At 36.6% G+C, this 27535-nt stretch overlaps 1 protein-coding gene across 1 annotated transcript in view; it reads left to right on the top strand.

The window, feature by feature from the left end:
- The window catches only part of CACNA1E (calcium voltage-gated channel subunit alpha1 E), a gene marked incomplete at both ends in the record, with an annotated part of 378714 nt that overhangs the window by 191867 nt on the left and 159312 nt on the right, over positions 1-27535 (top strand). The gene's annotated exons all lie outside the window — the stretch shown is intronic.

Raw genomic sequence — 27535 nt, 5'->3', positions numbered from 1 at the left:
CCATGGGGTCGCAAGGGGTCAGACATGACTTTGCAACTAACAACATCCTTTCATGAATTGCATCATAATTTGGCAGTGGGAATTGTAGAAGGAGGAAAAATCCACAGTAATTTATGTTACATCAGATCTATTAATCTCTTTAAGATGGTGAAAGTATTTCTTACATTGATAGGAGTTTACCTGAAGTGCCTAGGTATAAAATGCTAGTCCCCAGAACATTGTAATTCAGGTTCTACAGTTTCAAAAGCACAGAAGGCAAGAAACACAATAAAATTCTGATCTGTTAAAATTCTTTGCAGGCCATGAACATATTACAACAATGAACATCCTTGGTGAGATTTTCTGGGGCTCATTTTTCATCTACAGAGACTTCAGTACTTCTTTAAGCTATTGTTGTTGTTTAGGAAATAATTTAGAGATGTGACATATTAAGTTACTCCTTTCTCAGACATAATGAATTAAATAATTGGCAGCTCTGCTTTTATTTGCATTCTAAATTGTGACATGGTTACCCATTTTCCATAACTGATGGTGGTTTTATCCATCCTTTCAAGTTGTGTGAAGTTCACATACTACCACAGAATTTGTATTTGTGAAGTGAAAATTAAAAAAACCCCTGGGTATCGTGTGCCTATCCCACAAAAGGCCTGTATGGAGAATAACTATGTAAAGTATATTGTTGGATAGGTATTGAGACTGCCAAAGCATATTAATATCAAATATAACAATTCAAATAGTATCTCATGCAGACTCATGAAGCAGCTTATGTTCAGTTGAATAGAGTTTGCCTAACAGCTTCTCAGTGGGTTTAATCATATCTTGTCTGTTTCCAACTGGGCTACCCCAGATGACTATGGGAAAAATATCTGGATATAGTCTCTGAATGATGGCATATGTATGGAAAAAACCTTGATCTCAAAAGACCAGGATAGAACATTCCAGTTTTCACATCCTAAAATATATAGACATATTTATGAGAATGAAACAACAGTTCTTTTTAAATTCCTTTAAATCATGCTGAAATTGAGGTATATAGTTGTGTTTTCCCATAGTCGTTGTGTGAACAAGAAAATCCAGTGTTCAAAAAATAAGATAGTCAACAAACTATCATAGTTGCCTTTGAATCCTGTATTTCATTTGAATTTGTACCATTTTTCCAACTTTTAGTATACTGCTATAGGGCTTACCCTCTAATTATAGAACAATTAAGGTTTGGCAGCACTGTGAAATAAATCAGAGCAGTTACTGAGGGGAGAATTTAGATCATAGTTGTGCTAGTAGAAAATTGTCTGAGTAAGATTTAAGTGAATTAGAGTAAAATTCTGTTTGTGTGTATGTATTTGTTTTTCTCTGTGGAAATGGGAGTTGAATGCAAATCATCAGTCCAGATTTGAAAAGATACAGAGTTTCTGGTCACTATGGCAACATACCATGTGATTTGTAGGCATGTAAAAAGGCTACCAAAAGCTTCAAGCATCTGGAAGTATGAAATGAGATGACAAATTCAAGGAAATATCCCCATCTCCTTGGTTTTTTTTAATTAAACAATTTCTAAACCTCATCAACTTGGCAGAAAATCTTGTAGAAACAAATCTTGTAGCTAGATTTCAAAACGTTCTGTAAACAGTAAGATAAATAGCATGTAGTGGTTCAAAACATATGATACCAAGGAATCAGCTCAAATCTTCCTTTCTTCCTTAGTGCTTACCATGTTAAGCATGGTAATGTGCCGAAAAATTTCAGCTTCATCCTGCAAACCTTTTAAATTTTCTTCAATGAAAAATTGTTCTTGTACTAGTATATTGTATTATCATCATTTTAGCCATTTTCTGTCCACTGCAGGATGAAGGCCTCTTCCACATGTTCCAGCCAATACGGTCCTGAGCTTTCTTTTGCCAGTTGGGTCTACAATACTTGCTGATGTTGTCAATCCATCTTTTTTTAGGTCTCTTTTGTGGACACTTTTTATCAAGTGGGATCCATTCTATGACTGCCTTGGTCCACCTGCCATCAGTTCTTCTTGCTATGTGACCAGCCCATTTCCATTTCAGTTCTTTTACTCTCTTGATGATATTGTACACTTTCATTTGTTCTTTAACCCATGTGTGGGTCTTTCTATCTTATCTTGTACTGTTTTTAATATATTTTATTAATTTTTTACAATAGCAGTCTTTAGTATTTGGTAAACAATGTGTTGTCTGGGTTCATATATTTAAAACAAGCAATAATAATTAGTTCCTATGATTCCATAATCAACATACTAGTTAGTGATACATTTCCTTGATTTTCTCTTCTAATAGTATTTTCCTTTTGCCAACATTGAGTAAATACAATTCTTAGTACTTTCACTACATACAACGTTATATGTAAATATTTTTCTAGTATTTATACAAATAACATTAACATCAGTGTGTAACATCTTTTCTAATCAACTTATATTCCAGTTATATTTGCAAAGAGTCATTTTATTAAATCACCATAGGTCCTGTTTTCGATGTTCTTCTTTAAACTTAGTTTCTAAGCAATATTCAAAACATTCTTATCAATTATAATTTTCTCAAGGTTAGTTACATTTAAGTGTCCAGACATTCCACTCGCATAAGCCATCTCAGTATTTTTATATTTCTCTTAACGTGAAAAGAAAAAGAACAAAGGTATTATTCTACTTATAAATCACATCCCTTTTACTATAGAACCCATTTATATCCAGAGTTTATCTATCCTTTTAGCCATATTCAAACAAGTATTTAGTCATATAGTACTCCATCTGGTAAGTCAAGTCATCTGATCTCTTGAATCTAACTTTAGGCTTCTTCTTTTGCCAGACAACTTTCTGAGTCAACGTGTTCAATTTGCCAGGGAATTCTTCCTGTATTTTTATGAGTGTTATTAGAGCTGGGGGAGACAGATTAGGTGGAGTACTTTTGAGGGGGAGTTTTGCCCATTTGTATTAATTAAAACGCTTCCACTTTTTTATCTCCTTGTTGTACATTTCATTCTATGTTGATTTCCACTTTAAGAACATTTAGGCAACTTGTCGCCATTGTTTTTTCATATATTGATTGTAGTAAGTTTATGTAGTAAGTTTATGCCTTGGTTGAGCAATGCATTAATTATTGCTTGCTGGAATACTGAGTCAAATACCTTTTCGTAGTCAATGAAAGACATGCACAGAGGCATGGTGTACTTGTTGTGCCTTTCAGTGACTTGCTGAACAACTTGGATGTGATCCATTGTGCTGTAGCCACTTCTGAACCCTCCCTGCACCTTTGACTGTGCATCATTTAATGTTCTCAATAATTTTTTTTTTGCTATTATCTTGGTGAAAACCTTATAGATGACTGAAAGAAGGCTTATTGGATGATAGTTCTTTAAATCATCTTGGGTCTTGGTCTGCAGTGCATGGGTGCGTGAGAGCAGTCCTCCACTTCCCATGGCTAGTTTCTTCCTGCTTGGGGGACCCTAGATGGGTCTGAAGTTGCCCCGGACAGGTGACTGTGAAGGAGGGGTGCCCTGTCAATCACAAAGCAACGACAATCACTTCATTTGTTCAGAGAAAAGCCCTCCGAACCTGACAGGAGAAAGGCTAGCATGAGATCAGCATCTAGCCCTAGCTGCTTGCAGCTGAAGTCCCAGAGCATGAATCTAAACATCGGTGAACAGTGTGCTTGGAATTGATGAGAGTACTTCTATCTACTATTTAAATCCTTAAAAAGATCCCTAAAGCAAGAAAACCTCCAGAAGTGAAGGGAGGGGACTATATCCCCATTCCCTTATATTCAGAAGTGGCAAATTAACATAAAAGGTGGAAAGAGATATACTAAAATTTGATTTAAAATATTTCAGTCTGGACAAATCTAGGAACTAAAAAACTGTCAAAATTATACCCTAAAAATTTCTGATGGAATTATAAAAATATATAATAAAAATAACTTTTTGATTGAAAGAAAAACTGAAAAAAATAAATAACTGCTGACATCTAGTGGAGAACCAGAGAATAGAACACACAATAAGGACTCGGAATTGGCAGAATGCCCAGAAACAAAGAAAAAGTTGTTTCTTTGAATTGCAAATAACCTTGAAGACAGCTGGGATCAAAGGAAGAGCCAGCTATAAGATAAAAAAGTGTTTGAAAGAAAAAACAACACCTGGACTGTTGCTTAAACCTAAGAACTGTTTATGGGGGAAAAAAACCTTGGCTTTTTGGCTAATATTTTACAGGAGAATTTGCAGGAAGGATTTAAAGTGGCTTAATATACTGAATCTGTAATTTTGACTGACTGATAAATTGACTTTTGAATTAAAACATTGATGAAAGATTATTTGAAGGGGGGAGACAATATGGATATCACTTACGTATCAAAAAATGACAGGATGCCACATTCAATATTTTCTCCTTGAAGGACTTAGCCTGGAAAATCAAGGGCCTCCAGAAGCAATACTTCAAGGCAAGATAAATACTTTCCGGAGGAAATATATGTAACGTTAGGACAAATACAAATGACAATAGATTCAAACCACAACGAAATTCGGAAACAACTTTGACGATTTAAATAAGCATATTTCCAATCTAAATCTACAATTAAAAATACCCAGGAAATAACAAAGGAACAACCAAATCAGACACCAGATTACAAACTAGAAGAGTATGATCAAATTGATCTAAGGAAAAGAATTACAATTAGCCACAAACAGGAAAAAATCTACAAAGTTCTGACACAACAAGAAAAATGGAATTATTTGGAGAACTATCAAAGTTTGGGGGACAGAAAGAATTTATCTTAATTACTTAATCTTTTGTATTCCCAAAAACATTTGTAAAAATACAGAAACTGTTGGGTAAGCAGATTATATCAACTTGGAAAATTACTTGGTAAAAGAAGAAGATCAGAGACAAATACAAGAGATTTGAATCGCCCTACCAGATGGAGTATTACGTGAATAAACATTTGTTTGAATATGGCTAAAAGAACAGAGAATTTCCAAGAAGGATAATGAGATTTAAGTAATATAGTATGTTTTATAATATATTAAATGTTAAAATAGTAGGTTGATGTAACTTTTATTAATATATAAGTAAAATATAAACTGATTAAAAAGGATGTTATATCTAGAAACTATAAGACAGATAAAAAGTATAGTATTTTTATAATGCATGACATAAAATATTGGGATGATGTACCTAAATGGGAAAATTTAGACAGTGATTTCCACATTTTTCCATGCATCGGGTATTTTTTCTTCTCTGAGACATCATGAGTATAGTTTTACTAGTAACTTGTGTAAACTGTGTCCACCAGCTTTCAGCATTTCAACCGTAACACAATCATTTCCTGAAGATTTGCCATTTTTCATTGATTTTATGGCACTTGATACTTCCTCCACTAGTATATCTGGCATTTCCTGTTGTAGGTGTTGTTACTTTTGTGTGATCTTGATTTTGTATAGATCTGAATTGCATTTTCCAAATATTTCTAACATTTCCTGTCTTGTTCTACATACAGACCCATCTTCCCATTTTAATGCAAAAACCTTTCTTGTGTCTATAAGCTTATATTTTCTCTATTAATCCCTTTGTTTTCTTCAATTGCCTTTTGCACAACCTTCACGTTAAACTGACATATTTCTTCTTGGATACATTGATCTTGCAAAAATTCAATGTACTCCAGTTTATTAGAGAGACTTCCAATATTCTTCATTGTCTGTCATCTTTTCATTAAATCAGTAGTTTCGTCAGAGAATTTTGACTGTACCAAGTGTTTTTCCAGAGGTGCTATAGATGTAGTAGATTTAAAGATGTTTTTGACTATTTGTTCATTTTGGTCTGTAATGTTCATCTCTTCCAAATCTTGCAATAGAACACAGCGATTTGACAGATTAATCTCAAAATTGCTGTTCTCTAATAGTTTATCACTCTTTATTTTTGTTTTTTATGATGTCTTTATCATTTTCATATGCTCTTTTCAACAGTCTATAGTTCTTACTATTCTGTGGTCACTTCCAATGTTAAAATGATTGATGACAGTTCAATTGCAGAATATGGTTCTATCACTTGATATGATGTAGTCAATTTTGCTTGTGTACCCAGATGGACTCTTCCATGTCCATTTTCTGCTAGCTTTTTTCTTGTAAAATGAGTTCATGATGTAAAGTTCCTGTCCTTCAGCAAAATCTGCTAATCTGTTGCCTCTATTATCTCATTCACCACTTCCATAAAGGCTAGTTTCTTTTTCTTCAGGTATTGTTCTTCCTATTCTTGCATTAAAGTCACCCATTGGTATTTTGTATCAGCATTTTTCTTTGACTTGAAGGTGGGCCACATTGTCATAAAACTCTTCGACCTCAACATCACTATAGCTTATTGTTGGCCCTTAAGCTTGGATGATTTGAAGCTTGTATGGTTTGTTCAATTGAATGATGCATTAGACTACTCTGATATACTTTCAAATTTTACTACAGAATCTTTCAGCTTTTGGTTGATGAGAAAACCAACTCTACCACATTGTCCATCTTCTTTATTGATCTATGCTCTAATATATTTATAATTCCAAATCATGGATTGGAAAAGGTTTAGTTTTAGTTATTCATGAAATAAAGAAATAATGGGTGGCCAATCAAGAGAATCAAGGAGGAAGAATTTGAGTATAGATTAGGCTGTGGTGTTAGTGATGATATTGATGATAGCAATAGTAGCCATGGCAGCAATCATCAAAACCTGTATTTAATTCTTCATCACTAGCAAACATAGAACTTTGAGTATTTCTCTGCTGCCTCTTCTTAGCCTTATGCCTTTTCTATTCTACTATGGACTGTACATGTTCAGTTTTGCCACTGCACATTACCCTCTCTGTAATTATGAAGATTATAAACAGTCTTTTGCTGATCATTCTGAATTATATATTACAGACAGTTTTCCAGCCATGCAATGAATATAGGAGTCTGAGTTATACTGAAAGGCGGAGGAGCAATCAGACTTGGGACTGCAGAAAAAACTTAACACTGACTTTGTGCAGTCTTAGCAAAAATAACTCTCGCACTGCAGTTAAAATCATGAGCAAAACACAAGCAGGAGAATATTGAAAAATAACAAGAACTTCTATTAACCAATAACAGTTCTTGAAAATAGGAAATGTATTTACAAACAAAATTATGTCTGCAGTAAAAGTGTGGCTTTCTGGGTCTGGTGTTCTCTGAAACCAGTGTTAACACTACAATTTTCTTGATTATCAACTAGCTGCTTTTTTATTCTGTACTGTAATATTATTGCTTGTAATATTCTGAAAAAGTTGTCAGACCTTTTTCATCTCCTCCATTCCATAATCTTCTTATTCTTTCTTTCACCTTTTTATTTGCCTCTAGCTCTTTCAACCATCATGAACTATTATTCTCTAGTGTTATTTTTTGTAAATTTCCTTTTTACTCAGGTTTTTAGACTGAATAAGCTCTGAAATCAGTCTTTAAAGTTCTCAAGCAGTCTCTTGATTTATTCTTTTGTTCAGACATCATGATATTATGATAGAATCAGCCATAGTGAACATCAAGATTATACCTTGTCTCCTGTTTCATGCAACCCTGCTAAGAGAATGTAAGAAACATATGTTTCCAGTTTAGATTAACCAAAATTCAGCACAAAATGTAAACACTAAATCAGGGGTTTATAACCTGGAGTACTAGAGCCAGAGGTGAGCCTATAATCCTTTTTTTAGGATTAAGTGTTGACTTGATCACTGAAATCCATCCCTATTCCAAAATTAGCCTTCCATGCCATTTGTTGAAAGAAATAAGTTTCATGACCCAAATGAGTCTCTTTCAAACAGATTATAATTACTATCATCTAACTTCTCCTGTTCGGATAAAACAACAAATAAAAAAATGTAAGAAGATGGAACAAAAACAAAATGAAAAGGAGCTGTAGTGATGCAGTGGTTAGAATGCAGTATTACAATCTAACTCTGCCCACTGCCAGAGGTTTGATCCTCATGGGCCTCAAGGTTGACTCAGCCTTCCATCCTTCTGAGGTTGGTACAATGAGGACCCAGATTGTTGGGGGCAATATGCTGACTCTGTAAACTACTCAGAGATTGCTGTAAAGCACTGTGAAGTGGTATATAAGTCTACGTGCTATTGCTATTGCTGTTTCTGCCACTTCTCCCAGCAGGACTCCACCCAGTAGCTTAGTGACTCTTTTCCATCATAATCATAACCATAATGTAAAAAGTGTTACTTAATAACATTAGCTCACTTAACTGTTTAGACCATTAATTGCTTTAAGCAATTTAACTGACTAACACAACTAACACTGGGGAAATGGTGACTAATTGGACAATTCTGTGTGTAAATATAAATAAATGAAGCTTCCTAACACAAGAGGTGCCTGGAATGTTGCTATGACTACTTAGGTCACACAAAAGTATTCATAATTTTAGGTTATGTTTCTCTGGGAATCAGTACAGCTTCAATACCACTGCTTGCAGTTGTGCAAGTGGAAGATGCTTTGTTTTAGGGGGTTTTTTCCTTCTAAATCACCTTGCAGTATATTAAACTATTTTCCCAATAAAGCTTATATTACACTCTATCTTGTAAATCTTCAGTAGATGTGTTGATTTTTTCCATTTTCTCATTTTAAAATAGTGAAGGGTGATTTCTAAAAATTCTGCTGTAAAGTTGGATCTTTTATTTACACCTGTCATTCCTTGTTCTTTTTCCTCTTCTTTTTTAATTCTATTTCTCATGGGATTATACAATAAAAAGAAAGCAAGAGAAATATTTATGGCAAAGGATTTTTTTCCAATAGCTACTATGCATGGCTGCTAATTTGGCATTAAAAGTGATGACTCTCTAAGCCAGGAGTCTTCAAACTTGACCCTTTTATGACTTGTGGACTTCAACTCCCAGAATTCCTCATCCAGCATGTCTGGCTGAGGAATTCTGGGAGTTGAAGTCCACAAGTCATAAAAGGGCCAAGTTTGAAGACCCCTGCTCTAAGCACAGGGAACACATTTCATGGGAGTGGTGGAGTAAAGGGGAAGAAGCAAACTATCTCATATGTATTCAGTGCAGCTTCTAGATGTAACACTGAAAGAATAAAATGTACTCCTGTTGTATTTAAGGGCCTGTAATTGAAATATTGGCTGATTTGGCTGATTTGTGATGATGTCCTACATAAAAACCACCAGAAATGCAGGGGAAAGTTAATGCACATTTTTGTATATATTAAGATAGTCTGGTTGATCATGTGTTGTGTTGAGATATAGCTTTTTTTTAAGTCTTTGACTTTTACCAAAGACCAATAGTGATGATACTTAGCATTTATTTATTAATTCCTCCTATTGTGTACTGGGTTCATTGCTTGAATGAAGAGACAAGGCTAGTGAGTTCAGGCACGAACATTCTTTATTGCTTGCAGGAACTGAACTGGGGAACAGGGCTGCAAGTGCAGCTATTTATATCCTGGCCTCTAGAGGCAGCCAATGGCAGTGCTGGAGACGGGTTGTCTGAGGAGCTGGGAGCCGTTAGCCAGCTCCCTGCTTAAGCAACCTTCCAGCATTCAAACCCCACGAGTTACATTCAGCAAAAGAAGGCCCAATACATTACACCTTCAATGCTTTTTACACCATTATTTAGCCAAAGAGTATCCTCAGCAAATTAACATTTATTATTTGTTGCTTATTTGAGGATTTTGGGGTGGGAATGAAGAGGAAACAATCAAAACTAGACTAATTCCAAATCAGAACATGTTTAATATAAGCACAGCATCAAATAATAAAGGCATAGGGATAGGGACCTAATGAGAAGGAAGGACTCACTGGAGAAGAACTGGAGAAGAGCCTAATGCTGGGAAAGATTGAGGGCAATAGAAGAAAGAGATGATAGAGAATGAGGTGGCTGGAGTCACTGAAGCAGTAGGCGTGAGCTTAAAGGGACTCCAGAAGATGGTAGAGGACAGGAAGGCCTGGAGGAATGTTGTCCATGGGGTCGCGAGGGGTCGGATACGACTTCACAACTAACAACATCAAAGGGATAGGAACCTCATGGAGCAAAAATATCTGCAGAAACTAACCTATCATTAGGTAGAATCAGCTATGCAGCTTAGATAGTATGTGCTGGTGTGTGTGAGAAAACAGTGATAATAATCTCTCATTTTTCCTGAGACCCCAGGTCTGTCAGTCTTTAAACAAGCATTGCTGTAAATCTCAGGTCTTCAAACGCTAAGCCTTTATTCAGTAACTGAGTACTTGGCATTATAGTCATCTCATAGATACAGCTCTGATGGAATAGTGTTAGTAAAAACAAGAATGAAAACATATACACTGGGAAATTTGTTTACTGAAATATACAGAAGCCTATATTTCAGACTGAGATGTACCTGATCTTTGCAACATGACAGTTTGAGGGATCCTTGGTGCTCTCTGAGCTTGCTTGTTTTCTTGCAGACGTTTCATTGCCCTAACAAGGTAATATTATCAGTGCTACCAAGGAGTGCTGTTTGCTGTCAGTTTATATTCTGATGTCTTGCCTGTCTGGCTGGGTGGGGGCTGTTTTAGGGATTCTTTGGCTGAGCTGTTTACTAATGGCTCTTTGGCAGTTTCCTGATTGTTTGTCTGAAGTTGACCTTGGAGCTAATCTATGCTGATCTGAGTGCTGATCTTTCATTGATACATAACAGTTTACTATGCAAGCTGCTGATTCCCTTCTTACCAACTTTATTCTTTACATCCTCTTCGTTGGAGTATGGAGTTCAGCATGCTTCGTAGCCTACACTGCAATTCTATATTCGCCATCTGTGCAATGAGGTTGCATATCTTTGAGCAGTAATGGCAAAATGTCTTTGGCCAGATCTATAGGGGTCCTACATAGGATGACATTCCAGCTATAATTTTCTGGCAATTTGTTTCTTATGGCGTGCGAAGTAATCAAGTTGTTTAACACTATTCATAGAACTGTAAACCAGAAAGTTAGAATTTTATTTACAAATTAGCCTATCTCATCCTAGCTGAAAAGGCATATTATAAACAATTTCAATAGTTTTTTTGCAAACAAATTTGTTTGAATTCACCTCAATTTTATTTCTTATTGGGTCAAGTCATAGAGAGATCTGCTCCTTGGATTCATATTTCATATGATTTCTTTTCAGATTGTTGTTGTTGTTGTTGTTGTTGTACTACTTCAATATTTAAATAAATTTTAAAAATTAATTTAAGCTCATGGGCCTCATAGCTAACCCAGTCTTAAAAACATTAATTCCTCAAAGTTAAGTAAGTGCAAATGTATGGATTGTAACACAACTATCAGTGTTATTCAGAAACAATAAATGGAATAGGGGGGGAAAAACCTGGGAGGCCAAACAGCTATGCATAGAACAGGTTGCCTAACATATATCTAGATTCTATTTTAGACCATCCTCTATAACTGTTCTGCCTCTGTATTGGTGTAATTAGATTATTCAGTCACTCCCAGCAAAAAAATGCAGCATTATTATTTGCACCCAGAAAAGCCTGTGTGATAAGACATGGTTACCAAGTAACCATGTTTTTAGGTATAAGATTTGAATTTGCCTTAAGTTTTAACTGAAATTTTAAATGTCTGTCTGCCTCAATTGTTATATAATGCCTCTGATTTACTTGTTCAGGTCATCATACTTTTAGGACTTAGTGTTTAGTTGATTAATCAATTCAATGTTTTATTTTGTTGTTAATTAAAAAGTCTCATTGCAGGCTGTGGCCAATGTACTCTTTTGCCCTCCTTTTTTCTCCCTCACATATACCCTACAGTACTGTACTGGGATGACATTTTAAGGATGGTTTGAATGCATGGATGTGTAGGTCAGTTCCAATCAAAGAGATACTTACTGTTTCTAAATAGAAGGTTTGAGAGACAACCAGTCAAAGTGCCTCTTCCACCCTCCTGCTCTAAATCCAGAAAGATTGAGTGAGAAGGTAAATTTAATTTCTTTATAATCTACTCATGTTATATGGTAAAATTAAATCCAACTATCTACATGTTATGAGCTCTTTTTTAATCTTACTCCATTCTCTGTTAAGTCTTTGAAAAGGGTAAATGGATCAGTTTCTCATTTGCTGTCTGGAGCTCAACTTCATTCAAAATTTGTTTTCATACATCAGTGTCCATCTCTAAAGAGCATTCTACATTTTCTTGAAAAAGTCTTCCAAACTGTTGAGTGTAATCTTTTTTTACATAAGTAGAATTTTTTGCCAATTTTAAATATATAAGGCTGAATATTTTCATCTAATGACAAGCATGCTTTTCCATGGCAGTCCTGTCTCTATGTAACACTCTTTCCCCTAAAATTCAGCAGGCCTCTAATCTCCTAGTTTTCCAAAAGGCCTGGTTTTTATCTGCAAAGATAAGATGAGGTGACTCCATGTTGGAAGCTTGATTTGGTGCCACGTTTTTCTTTTTAATGTTTAAACTTTTAATAGTTTTTACATTTTTTACATTTTTTCTTTCAGTTATTGTTTGGGAACTGGCCATTGATGGGTATAAGATGGGCAGATATTTAAATATTTTAAATAAATAAATAACATATTAAAGAAGAGCATTTGTTGGACACATACAGCATCATTTTCTATGTCTGTTTAAGATGTTTAAAAATAATGCTAAAGGGAAAGACAAATTGATGACAAAAACAGTGGTCAATGTTATACAAAAAATTCTGAAAACAGTATAAAATGAGAGATCATAAGACCAAATATGCAGTTTATTGACTTGACTTGAACTTGGTTTCTTTTCCCTTAAGAGATGCAACTTCTGCAGAAGAACTGTAATGAAAACTCTTGTGGTGCACCAGTGTGTGCATATGTCTGTGTGTGCTTTTATTAAAATATGCAGTGTAATATCAGATCAGAGAGGGAAAATAAACTTTGAACATTGTAGTTCCCATGGCAACCAAGTGTGCTATTAAATGAACTGCAGAAGTAGCCTCTTTCAGCTGCTTGTGAATTGAGAAAAAAGGAATTGCAGTGTGGAAGCTGAAAAGCATGGATGGAAGGAAAAAGAATTGCAGAAAAGAAATATAACACAGTGACCAAAAAACTCCAAGAAAAAACCCCATGTTGATAGAAAACTCTAAATTAGACCTTTCTAACTCTCTGAAGTATTAGACTAGAGCACTATAATTTCTCCTCCAACACATCTGGAGGTTATCAAATTGTGTTAAGTCTATTTAAATGGATACAAGTGATGGCTATATGAATTCTGGTAATATTGTTAACATAATTATGGAACGTTGCATGCATTTTCTGTACTTGATGGAGGAGAATCACGGACATCTCTATATTCAGTGCACAGATGAACATCCATATTCAGTAGAGACTGGTCTAATTATTTCTGTATTTATATAGTTCTGTGCCTTTGAAGATTCATATCTTATAAACTACTCTGTGTTACTTGCTTTTTCCTGTAGAATAGGAATAACAACATTGCTTGATGCTGTATAAATAATTCATAACAAATAAGACTAGGACATATTCTTTCTTGGGGAGAAAAGTAGATTATTTTCTATGGCGCATTGGTCTCTATAGGTTATCTGTTGAGATTTATAGACTGAGATCTATAGACTGAATTAATATAGCAGCATGCTCTTGTTTGCTTTCATTGCACATTAGACTTCCACACCTCATGATTATCCTCATTTTGGGGGATTAAAGAGTAAAATGACTTCACTCCGGACAGAATAATAGGATACATGCTGAGAGTGAGCAGTGGAGAAAAGAGAGTCAAATTGAAGATCAAATGCTCATGTGTGAAGATGTATGAGCAACAGGAATTATCCACAACTTGTAAAATTATTTGTATCACCAGATGCAGAGAAATTTTGGAATTTGGAATAACAACTCAGAATAGTTGTTTTACTTCTTACAGAAGCATTTAGTGTTTTGTTGAAGTTGGACTTTTTAAAATTATCATGTTCTAATTTTAATGCATAATTTTATGTACATTATTTAAGCTGTAACAAAATTCTTTGCTGCAATAGTTTACCACTTTGAAAATATTGAAATGAGATGCAATCCCCTTCATATAAGATGAGAAATAATGGTTGATATAAGAGGAACCTTTAATGGAAGGTAGAAAATAGAGTTAGAATTAATCTTTTACTTCATACAAACTGCCAATATATATATATAAAAAGACCACAAACCATTGAAATGGATCTGATAGAAGAAACTTTGCAAGGAGAAAACATACTCCTTTGTTGACTGGAAAATTTTATTGCCAGGAAGTGGTATGATATCTTCATAAATATTAACTGTTAAACTGAACCAGGTCTTGAAAAGCAGGGCTTATACCTGGCATTGTGGTGTTGCTTGAGAAATGCAAAAGAAAATTACACTTACTTTTCATCTCAGATATACAAAATATACGTGCAATTCTAAAAATTCCACAAAATATTTTTACCAAATTGTAAGATTAATGTGATAAAGGGAAGGAAACTATCAGATGAATAGAATAGAATAGAATAGAATAGAATAGAATAGAATAGAATAGAATAGAATAGAATAGAATAGAATAGAATAGAATAGAATAGAATAGAATAGAATAGAATAGAATAGAATAGAATAGAATAGAATAGAATAGAATTCTTTGTTAGCCAAGTGTGATTGGACACACAAGGAATTTGTCTCTGGTGCGTAGGTTCTCAGTGTACATACAAGTAATAGTGATAAATCATAATCATAAACAACATGCTGAGTAACTGTTGCTACCCAAGAACTGTTTTAAGGTTAGGGAATCTTTTTGGGGGGATAACCAACAAGCAACCCAACACCCCCATGCCCCCACTTCAACTGCAGAAATCGCACTACCCCCCAAAGCCCCTGCAATCGCATGCTGCTCCGAGGAGGAACACTGGAGGCAAATAGGCAGAGGCGGGAGGCTCAAGGAGAAGGAGGCTTGGCCAAGGGTAGGAGGCAAAAGTTCCTGGATCCACCACCGATCAGCTGTAGCTGTAGCTGTAGCTCTCAGCAGAACCCAGGCAAATCTCATGCAGCTCCAGCTGAATCTCCGTCCTAAGACTGCGGGTGGCTGGCTGGCACCCCCAAGGCTGCCGCTGATCAGCTGGAACAGCACACACCGATCATGGGCTCTCAGCAGGGTCCCGGCAATACCTCACACAGCTCCAGCTGATTCTCCCACAAGCTGCTTCATCTCATCCACTTTTACACTTTTTCTACACTTTTTTTTACAGTGCTTTTCAACCCACTGTACACATACCACCTGCCAGGTGCCGAAGTACCACCAGTGGTACGCATATAGTGTTGTCTTGATGGAAGAAGTTGATACAGTTTATGTCCAGGGTGTGAGGGGTCTGTAGATATTTTCACAGCCCTCTTTCTTGCTTATACAGCATAAAAGTCCTCAGTGGAAGGCAGGCTGATATATTAGGTGTCTTTGTCAGGGGAAACTTCTGATTTTATTTATTTATTTATTTATTTATTAAAAAGCTTTTATTAGTTCTTTTTTGCTTACATATCTTACATAGTTTTTCAACCAGCGTGCAGTCTGGGTTCAAAAGCGCTAATACATAGTCAAGTCCTAATCTTTGATTCTTTCCTCTAGCCATTTGTAGAATGACTCCCAGGTTTGGTAGTATTCTGTTTCTTCTTTACCTTTTAATCTCATAGTTAATCTGTCCATCTCTGCGCATTCCAATATTTTTTAATTACTTCTTCCTCTGGTAGAATCTTCATTTTTCCAGTAGCGCGAAGGTTATTCTTGCTGCTGTTGTGATGTGTAGAACCAAATATAAACTTTGCTTATTAATCTTTTCTGGTATTATACGTAATAAAAAAAGTTCAGGATTAAATACTACATGTTCTCCCAACATTTTTTCTAACCAAGGATGTATTTTTTTCCAATAAGCCTTTGCTTTACCGCATGTCCACCAGATATGATAACACATGCCTGAATTATGTTTACATTTCCAACATCAATCTGACATATTTTTAAACATTTTTGCTAATCTTCTACTGATGGCAGGTGCCATCTATAAAAAATTTTATATAAATTTTCTTTATACACAGTTGACATTGTCAATTTATAATTTCTGTTCCATAATTTTTGCCCTCTGATAGCCTTTAAGCTTGATCCTTCCATAACGCCCATTAGCATTAAGCCCCGTCGAGTGCCATTTGCACTAAAACACAAAATCGATGCAGAGCTGGACAAGCTAGTCAGTCAGGGGGTATTACAGCCTGTAGATGGGGATGAGTGGGAAACTCTCATTGTCACGCCACTTAAGGTCAATGGAGAGATCAGGATTTGCACTGATTATAAGTGCACCATTAACCGGACACTGCAGCAGCACGCGTACCCAGTGCCAGTCATTAGCCACATTTTGGCATTGCTGCAAGGGGGTACCATGTTTGCTAAGTTAGATTTGGCACAGGCCTATCAGCAGTTACCAATGGATGAGGCCACATTGGCTGCACAAACAATTGTGACACATAGAGGGGCTTTTCAGGTCAAGTGCCTCCAATTTGGGGTTAGCGTAGCCCCGGGGATCTTCCAGGGAGTCATGGAACGTACACTCAAGGGTATTCTGGGGGGTCTGCCCCTATTTTGACACTGTACTCATCGCTGGTGAGTCCACTGAGGTGCTAGCAAAGAGGCTCAAAGCCTTCCTTCAGCTGTTCCACACAGCGGGACTCAAGCTGAAGAGGGACAAGTGTAAAATTGGGGTCCCTTCCACTGAATCTTGGGGTTCTGTATTAATGCTGAAGGCATCCATCCTGCAGAATCCAAGCTGAAGGCAATTCAGCTGGCAACAATCCCCAGATCCAAAGGAGAGCTCCAGGCATTCCTGGGTCTCCTGAATTTTTACCATGTGTTCCTTCCTAACAAGACCACAGTGGGAGAGCCATTACACTGGCTCTTAGACAAAAACACCCCATGGAAGTGGACCAAGGTTCACAAAAATAGTTTTAAGGCAGTAAAGTCACTACTGTCCTCAAAATCAGTGCTTATGTACTTTAATGAAAACTTGCCAGTTTGCATTGCATGTGACACATCCCCTTATGGGGTGGGGGCTGTACTAGCCATTTGTCAGATGATAGGACTGAATTCCATATTGCTTACTGTTCAAGGACATTGTCCTATTGTGGCCGGGGTTAAAAAATTCCACAATTATTTGTACGGCTGTAAATTCACAGTCTTCACTGACCACAAGCCATTGCTTGGGTTATTTACCACAGATAGGCAGATTCCTCAAATACTTTCCCCCAGAATGTTAAGGTGGTCCATTTTTATGTCAGCCTACAGCTACAGGCTGGACATGGGCCACACAGACGGCCTTAGCAGGTTGCCATTGCCACACATGGAGCCAGATCTGGCTCCAGCAGCATGCATCTTGTCAATTTAAGATTTGCCTGAATTTCCCCTCCATGCTGCGGATGTAGCTGCGGAAACTGCTGCAGACAGAATTTTAAGCAGGGTGTTGTCATGGGTTCACACACGGTGGCTGGAAAATAGCTCGGGACCAGAGTTCCAGAGCTACTTCACATGTAGGCCTGAGCTTTGAGCTCACAAGGGGGAGCAGGGTTATAGTCCCCAGTTCATTAAGGCACTGTGTGCTCCAGTCTGTGCATGAGGGACATCTGGGCATAGTCCAGATGAAGGCATTGGCATGGAACTACCTATGGTGGCCAGGGTTAGATAAGGCTATCGAGGCCCAAGTACACGAGTGTTACATGTACCAACAGTCAAGACCAGAGATGCCACAGTCCCCTGTCCACCGGTGAGAGGACACTCATACACCGTGGTCAAGGATTCACATTGACTTTGCTGGGCCCTTTCAGGGACAGCTGTTTTTGATAGTGGTTGACAGCCACTCTAAATGGTTGGAAGTAATTCCTATATCTATTATAACTACTGCTAGGACCATCCAAGTGCTTAGAAAGCTTTTTGCCACACATGGGCTGCCGGATGTCTTAGCCTTGGACAACTGGGCCCAGTACACAGTGGCAGAATTTTAGTCCTTCTTGAGGGCTAACCTCATAAGGCATGCAACGTCGGCTCCCTTTCACCCCTCTACTAATGGGCAGGCTGAATGTATGGTGCATATGCCGAAAGAGTCACTCAAACGCATTGTTTCAGGGGATTGGCACCATAGGCTGGCTGATTTCTTGCTTTGCCAGCACACTACGCCTTGCACAGCAATGGGCAAAAGCTCAGCAGAGCTTTGCTAGGGAAGAAGATTAATCATGAAACTGGACAGGTTGCATCCTGACTGGGTAGCAGCAGACACCACACACCCAAAGGCACCAAGGGGGTTGCAAGTGGGTGATTGGGTGTGGGTCCAGAACTATGGGCATGGGAACTTGTGGGTGCCGGGTAAAATTGTTAAAATCTTGGGACCCCTTTCCTACGAAGTGGCTCTGGATGGGGGCCAGTCGTTTGCTGACATATTGATCAGCTGCAAAGGCATTTTGCAGAACGTCCACTAAGCAAGGACTTCACAGCGAGTCCGCAACCAGAGCCGGCAACTGGCAGCCTAACAGAGCAGTTCACATGCTCTGAGGACTCATTCAGTCATTTCAACAGGGAGGTGGTCATAGATGGACACAGTCTGGGAGTGCAACATGGGTCTCCTGACAGGGAAGGTCAAACTGAACAAGGCAGTAGCTTCGCTGACACAGCTACCTCATTGGACTTTGGTTTGGGCCGACCAGGAATGGCCAGCCAAAGGAACTCAAGTCAATCCGACTCATGTGAACCCAAGAGTCCTGGTCTACCTAGCCTGACAGGCAAGCTTGTAGACCAGGAGCTGTGTGGATCCCCCAGCCGTTCTGAATGGTCATGTAGACCACCACAATATCTACAAGATTATATTCTTAAATAATGTGTGTACATTCTAGGGGGAAGGTGTGTAATGTATTGGGATTTTTACTTGAACTGATTCACGTGTCTGTTTCAATGCTGCTTAGGGTTGCTCAATGGTGTGTCTGTGTAATGGTCACTGATTTGGGGTGGGAATGGGTTCCTTTAAACCTATTGGCTGCCGCCTAGAGGCCAACCATATAAGTAGCTGCACAGCAGCCTCTGTTTCAGTTCTGTTCCTGTTTGCCTCAATAAAGCATGTTCCTGTTTGTAACGTTCTGTCTTGCTTATTGCTTGCAAAGAACCAGCTACACAACAGTCTGTTTCTTATTTTTTCAGTCTCATAGTCAATCTGTCCATCTCTGTACATTCTAGTATTTTTTAAAATTATTTCTTCATCTGATGGTATTCCTTCATTTTTACAGTGTTGTGCAAATATAATTCTTGCCGCTGTTGTGACATGCAAAGTCAAGTATAAGCTTTGCTTATTAGTTTTTTTCAGGCATTATACCTAATAAAAAAAGTTCAGGTTTAAAATCAACATGTTCTCCTAACATCTTTTCTAACCAAGTATGTATCTTTTTCCAATAATTCTTTACTTTATCACATGTCCACCAAACACGATAATACGTGCCTGATTTATGTTTACATTTCCAACATCGTATAGGATTTCCTGTCTGAGCAGGGGGATGGACTAGATGACCTCCAAGGTCCCTTCCAACATTATTATTATTATTATTATTATTATTATTATTATTATTATTATTATTATTATTATTATTATTGTTGTTGTTGTTGTTGTTGTTGTTGTTGTTGTTGTTATCTATGACATATTTTTAAACATTTTTGCTAGTCTTGCTGGTGGCAAGTGCCATCTATAAAACATTCTATATAGGTTTATAGGAAATTGACATTGTTAATTTATAGTTTCTTTCCCATAGATTTTGCCATTTTTCTAATTCTATATTATAACCAAAAATAATATAATGATAATATATTATCATTGTTTCTTTGACTTGTTCACTTTCCATTTCTAAAGTTAATAAAAAAAAATTACCTTTTTGTAATTAATTTTTCATCCCAAGTCAACAATGTCTTATCAAACACAGTTTGTTCCTTATAAAATCCATACATTTTAACATGCCTATCATATCTAGTTTGCATTTGTAAAAGTGTCCACTATGTTAGGTTGATACACTGTTTTTCCATTTCTTTTCTTTTTTTTATTGAAAAGTTTTACAATACATTTTTAAAAGGACAAAACCCCTCCCCACCCCCTCCCCTCTCCCCAAACCTTCCCAACTCCTCCCTCCCCTCCCCCTCCCCGACTTCCCAGAGCTCAATACAGGGTATAAAAATACAAACAATCATAGTCTACCTTATGCAAACAACAATAAAATATTAAATCTATCACACTTTAACTCCTGTAAAATAACTACAAGCAATTTAAATATCACATCAATATTTATTCAAATGCTAGATGAAACTTTTTAGTCCCATATTTATTCTGGATATAATCAATCCATCTTCTCCACTCCACAATATATCTCTGTTGCGACTGGTCTTTCAAGTACGCTGAAATCTTTGCCATTTCCGCCAGATTGGAGACTTTTAAAGTCCATTCTTCTATAGTCGGCAGGTCTTCCTTCTTCCAATATTGCGCTACTAAAAGTCTCGCTGCCGTAATTAAGTTCAACATCAGCTTAGTGTCCACGACAGTAGTCTCAGTAATAATGCCCAGTAAAAACAGTTGCGGACAAAACTTTATCCTTTTCTTAAATATCTTTTGCATGTTCCACCAAATTTTAATCCAAAAAGCTTTAACCTTTTTACAGGTCCACCATATATGAAAATACGTTGCATCTTCACCGCCACACCTCCAACATTTGGGCTGGCAATTCGGATACATACTTGCTAATTTTTTAGGATCTAAGTGCCACCTATAAAACATTTTATAAAAGTTCTCTCTTAAGTTTTGAGCCTGCGTAAATTTTACATTTCTCACCCAAATCTTTTCCCAAGTATCCATTGTAATGACTTCTTGAAAATTCTGAGCCCACTTTATCATACAGTCTTTAACAAGTTCTGTCTCTGAATCAATTTCTATCAATGCAAGATATATCCTTTTAATATGTGCTTGACCTTGATCTCTAATTTGCTTTACCAAATTTTCATCAATCATTGAAAAACCAATTTTCTGGTCTTCCTTTCACCTGGCCTGTAATTGCCCATACTGAAACCAAGTTTGTACAATCTTTTCTTCTCTTAAGATATTATATGGCTTTAATTGCCATACATTCCTTTCCAAACTTAAAATTTCCTTATATGTAATCACATCATGTTTAAACCCAACATTTATATTTTCTATTGCGTGTTTCGGTATTGCCCATATTTGTTGTTGTTGTTGTTAGTTGTGAAGTCGTGTCCGACCCATCGCGACCCTATGGACAATGTTCCTCCAGGCTTTCCTGTCCTCTGCCATCTTCTGGAGTCCATTTAAGCTCACGCCTACTGCTTCAGTGACTCCATCCAGCCACCTCATTCTCTGTCGTCCCCTTCTTCTATTGCCTTCAATCTTTCCCAGCTTTAGGCTCTTCTCCAGTGAGTCCTTCCTCCTCATTAGGTGGCCAAAGTATTTGAGTTTTAGCTTCAGGATCTGGCCTTCTAAAGAGCAGTCAGGGTTGATCTCCTCTAGGACTGACCGGTTTGATCGCCTTGCAGTCCAAGGGACTCGCAGGAGTCTTCTCCAGCACCATAGTTCAAAGGCCTCAATTCTTTGGCGCTCAGCCTTTCTTATGGTCCAACTTTCACTGCCATACATTGCAACTGGGAAGACCATAGCCTTGACTATACGCACTTTTGTTGACAGGGTGATGTCTCTGCTTTTTAGTGTGCTGTCTAGATTTGCCATGGCTTTCCTCCCGAGGAGCAAGTGTCTTTTAATTTCTTGACTACAGTCCCCATCTGCAGTGATCTTGGAGCCCAGGAAAATAAAATCTGTCACTACCTCCATTTCTTCCCCATCTATTTGCCAGGAATTGAGAGGGCCGGATGCCATGATCTTGGTTTTCTTAATGTTTAGTTTCAACCCAACTTTTGCACTCTCTTTCTTCACTCGCAACAAGAGACTCTTCAGTTCCTCTTCACTTTCTGCCATTAGAGTGGTATCATCTGCATATCTTAGGTTGTTGATATTTCTTCCAGCAATCTTAATTCCAACTTTTGATTCATCTTGCCCTGCCTTTCTCATGATGTGCTCTGCATATAAGTTAAATAGGCAAGGCGACAGTATACAGCCTTGCCGGACTCCTTTCCCAATTTTGAACCAATCAGTGGTTCCGTGTCCAGTTCTCACTGTTGCTTCTTGGCCCGCATATAGGTTTCTCAAGAGACAAATAAGATGTTCTGGTACTCCCATCTCTTTAAGAACTTGCCACAGTTTGTTATGATCCACACAATCAAAGGCTTTAGCATAGTCAATGAAGCAGAAGTAGATGTTTTTCTGGAACTCTCTAGCTTTCTCCATGATCCAACGTATGTTGGCTATTTGATCTCTAGTTCCTCTGCCTCTTCGAAATCCTGCCTGTACTTCTGGTAGTTCTCGATCCACATACTGCTGGAGTCTAGCTTGTAGGATTTTAAGCATAACTTTACTAGCATGAGAAATGAGTGCAATGGTGCGATAGTTTGAACATTCTTTGGCACTGCCTTTCTTTGGAATTGGAATGTAAACTGATCTTTTCCAATCCTGTGGCCACTGTTGAGTTTTCCAAATTTGCTGGCAAATTGAGTGTAGAACTTTTACTGCATCGTCTTTTAAGATTTTGAATAGCTCAGCTGGAATACTGTCACCTCCACTAGCTTTGTTGTTGCTCAGCTTTTCTAAGACCCACTTCACTTCACATTCTAGGATGTCTGGCTCGAGGTCAGTGACCACCTCATTGTGATTATCAGGGACGTTAAGCTCATTCTTGTATAGTTCTTCTGTGTAATTTTGCCATCTCTTCTTAATCTCTTCTGCCTCTGTTAGGTCCCTGCCATTTTGGTCCTTTATCATGCCCATTTTTGCATTGAACGTTCCCTTCATCTCTCCAATTTTCTTGAAAAGATCTCTGGTCCTCCCTATTCTATTGTTTTCTTCTATTTCTTTGCACTGTTCATTTAAGAAGGCATTCTTATCTCTTCTAGCTATTCTCTGGAATTCTGCATTGAATTGTGCGTATCTTTCTTTTTCTCCCTTGCCTTTTGCTTCCCTCCTTTCCTCAGCTATTTGCAAAGCTTCCTCAGACAGCCATTTTGCTTTCTTGCATTTCTTTTTCTTTGGGATGGTTTTGGTTGCTACCTCTTGTACAATGTTGCGAACCTCTGTCCATAGTTCTTCAGGCACCCTGTCTATCAGATCTAATTCCTTAAATCTATTTGTCACCTCTACTGTATATTCAACGGGGATATGATTTAATTCATACCTGACTGGCCTGGTGCTTTTCCCTACTTTCTTCAGTTTAAGCCTAAACTTTGCAACAAGAAGCTCATGGTCTGAGCCACAGTCAGCTCCTGGTCTTGTTTTTACTGACTGTATAGAGCTTCTCCATCTTTGGCTGCAGAGCATATAGTCAATCTGATTTCTGTGTTGACCGTCTGGTGATGTCCATGTGTAGAGCCATCTCTTGGGTTGTTGGAAAAGAGTGTTTGCTATGACCATCGTATTCTCTTGACAAAATTCTATCAGCCTGTGCCCTGCTTCATTTTGTACTCCAAGGCCAAACTTTCCTGTTATTCCGGTTATCTTTTGGCTTCCTACTTTAGCATTCCAATCCCCATGATGATAAGGACATGATTGCCCATATAGGTATCTTATAATTTAACTTATGTCTATACTTTTTCCAAACTCGCAACTGTTTTTCCATTTCTTGTTTAGATTTTAAATTTCCTTCAGAGTTTAGAATATTTCTATATGTCCAGATTTTTTCAAAGTCCACTAAATTTGGGTGTACAAATGCTTCCATTGTTGACAACCACCTTGGAATTTTTAAATATATTTTACTTCTTATTTTTTCCCATGTTGTTAACAATGCATTTCTTATATAATGATTTTGGAAATATTTATTAACTCTATTTTTCCCGTACCATAAGAAAGCATACCATCCCAATTGTAAATCATGCCCCTCCAGATATAACAACCTTTTGTTTTTAAGAATTATCCATTCTTTTACCCATGTTAATACAGATGCTTGATAATACAGAACCCACTCCGGTAGGCCAAATCCTCCATTTTCCTTGGCATCTTGTAACAATTTCCACTTAATTCTAGCTTTCTTTCCTTGCCAAATAAATTTCAAAATTAGTGAGTTCAAATCTTCAAAAAAAATTCTCCAATTGTATAGGTACTGTTTGAAATAGAAATAAAATTTTCAGTAGTAAATTCATTTTCACTGTGGCAATTCTTCCTAATATTGACAATTGCACATTTTTCCATTTTTCCAAATCTAGTTTTATTTGAGTCAATAATTTTGTGTAATTATCTTCTTTGATCGTTGAACATCTTGCTGTTAACTGTATCCCCAGATATTTAACCTTTTTAACTATCTGCAATTCTGTCCTTTCCGATATTTGGTTTTGGGGTTTTTTTGCTTATCTGTAAGGTTTTTAAATATTACTTTAGTTTTTTCTCTATTTATTTTCAGACCTGATGTTTCTCCATACTGTTCTATCTTTCCCAATAGTTTAGGAATCATCTCCAAAGGTTCTTCTAAAATAAACACCAAATCATCAGCAAATGCTTGTAATTTATATGTTTCACCTTTTATTTCTAATCCTTTAATTTCTATATCTTATCTAATATTTCTATTTAAAACTTCCAAAGTGAAAATAAATAACAGTGGAGATAGTGGGCATCCTTGCCTTGTGCTTTTACTTATCTCAAAGTTCTCCATATACTCTCCATTCACAATCACTTTCGCTGTTTGTTTATTGTATACCGTTTTTATCATATTTATAAAATTCTGTCCAAAGTCCATTATTTATAATTGTTGAATCATAAATTGCCAGGAAACATTATCAAATGCCTTTTGGGCATCCAGAAATACTAGCACCATTTGTTTTCCTGGATGCAATTTATAGTATTCTAATACGTCCATTATCACTCTTAAATTGTTTTTAATTTGTCTCTTTGGTAAAAAAAACACCCATTCAGATCTGAATGTATAAATTCAGTTAAGTATTGTTTCAGTCTCTCTGCCATTATTGAAGTAAAGATTTTATAGTCCACATTCAGTAATAATATTGGTCTGTAGTTCTTCATCTGTGTCAAATCTGCATCTTCTTTTGGTATTAAAGTGCTATTTGCTTCTATCCATGTGTTTGGAAGTTTAGCCTCCAACAAATGTTACATATAAACATCTTTCAACGGTTCACTTAGTGTATCTTGTAGGGTTTTATATAACTCCGCTGGTAGTCCATATGGCCCTGGTGTTTTTTTCATTTTTTTTGTCTTCTTATAGCCTCTGTTATTTCCATCATTGTTATTTTTTTCCTCCAACATAGTCTTATAAGTTTCTGGAATTTTTGGAAGGTTATTTCCTTCCAAATATTGAATCATTCTCTCTATTGGGATTTCTTCTATATCGTAAAGTTTCCTGTAATATTCTTTAATTATCTTTTTTATTTCTTCATTTTTAAATTGTAGATCACCTTTTTCATCTACTAATTTGTTTATCATTTTCTTCTCCTTCTGTTTTTTAAGTTTATAAGCTAACCATCTTCCTGGTTTATTTGCATTTTCAAAAAAGTTTTGTTTTGCTCTTTTTATTTGCTATGCCAGTTTTTTTGAGTCCAACAAATTTAATTTATGTTTTATTATTTCCATTTCTCTTTTCAAGATTTTCTTTTGTGGATTCATTTGCAATTCTGATTCTAATTTTCCAGGTTTCTCTTTTAATAGTACATACTGCTGTCTTTTCTGTTTATTTTTCTTTGCCTTGTAAGTAGTAGCTATACCTCTAAAATATGTTTTAGCTGTGTCCCATACATTTTGTAGCATTGTATCTTCTTTTTTATTTTCTTTAAAGAAAAACTCCATTTCTTTTGTTGCTAATTCTATAAATTCTCTTTCTTTTAATATAGATTGGTTCAAAATCCATCTTAATTTTTTTTGTATTCCTCTCCACTTCACTTTTAAAGGGTTGTGGTCTGCCCATCTCAATTTCCTTTATATTAATCCTCAATTCAAGCCTTGGTGGAGCAGTGGGCTAATGCCTCCTTAAGTAACACCAGCTGCCTGCAATTAGTGCAGATTCGCATCACACCAGGCTCAAGGTTGACTCAGCCTTCCATCCTTCCGAGGTAGGTAAAATGAGGACCCAGATTGTTGGGGGCAATAAGCTGACTTTGTAATAATGCTGCTTGGGGGGGGGGCAAAAGCCCTAATAAGCAGGCATATACATAGAATGAAGGCTATTGCTAAGCACATTGATTTGTGCTTTAAATTGTAAGCCGCCCTGAGTCTTCGGAGAAGGGCGGGATATAAATGGGATAAAAAAAAATTCAGGTGTCATCCAAATCATATCAATTCTAGACCAGGGCTTTTGACTATTTGAATAAAATGTGTATTCTAATTTTCCTGGATTAATTTCCCTCCAAACATCTTGTACTCCAATCTCTTCTATCATATTAAAAAAAAAGTCTTAGGTAGTTTACTTTTTCAAATTTTTCCTGTTTTATTGCTTTTATAGTCTATTGTCCCATCCACAATTGCATTAAAGTCTCCTACTAAACAAAAGTTTTGGTACTCCAATTCTATTTTTTTTTCTATGAAGATTTTGATAGAATTCTTCCTGATAGTTATTTGGTGCATATATTACTACTAACAATATTTGTTTTTGATGTAAATATATTTCTACCATCACAATTCTTGCTTCTTCATCTGAATACATCATTTTAAAATCTATTGTCTCTTTAATATATACCGCAATGCCTCTTTTCTTTTGTTGTGCTGATGCATGATAAAGTTTCCCAATTTTGGGGTATTCCAACAGCTTATAATATTGTTTTTTTATATGTGTCTCTTGCAAGCAAATTATATCTATATTTAATTTCTGTAGTTTCCTAAAGATTTTGCTTCTTTTTGATGGGGAGTTTAATCTGTTTATATTCATTGAAAAAATTCCATTTTCTTTCTCCATTTCAGTTATTTATATTTAGGTCTAGTAGATCTCATAATCCTCTGTTCTCTGGCCATTTCTTCACTCTCTTGCTCAGATTTCTCTTTCTGTTCTAATTGTGTAGGTGCTTCTTTAGTTGCCTTTTCCATTTGTTTGTTCTTTTCTCTCCTCTTGTCGATGTCGTGCTCCTTCATGTAGAAATGCTTCGTTTCTTTCATCAAAATCTTCTGCTTTCCAGATTGAATCCAATCAGTATCTTGTATTATTCCAGTTGATTAAGATCCCTTCTGGCATTAACCATCTAAAGTTTATGCCTTTTACAATCAGCTTTGTGGTTAAAAAATGATATTGTCTTCAAGTATCTCTTATTCTTTTAGGTATCTGCTTTAAGACCACAATTTCTTTACTCTTATATTGTAATGGTTCCTCTCGAACTCTTCTTGGTATTTCATCCTGTGTTGTTTTCTTTATGAATCTCACATGCACTTCTCTGGGTAGTTTATGCTTTCTTGCATAGCTTGAATTCATTCGGAATATTTCAT

Source organism: Vipera berus (assembly GCF_964194415.1).
Source record: "Vipera berus genome assembly, chromosome: 3".
Classification (NCBI taxonomy): Eukaryota; Metazoa; Chordata; class Lepidosauria; order Squamata; family Viperidae; genus Vipera; species Vipera berus.
The sequence above is the reverse complement of the archived record's forward strand: the minus strand, read 5'-3'. Positions and strand labels throughout refer to the sequence as shown.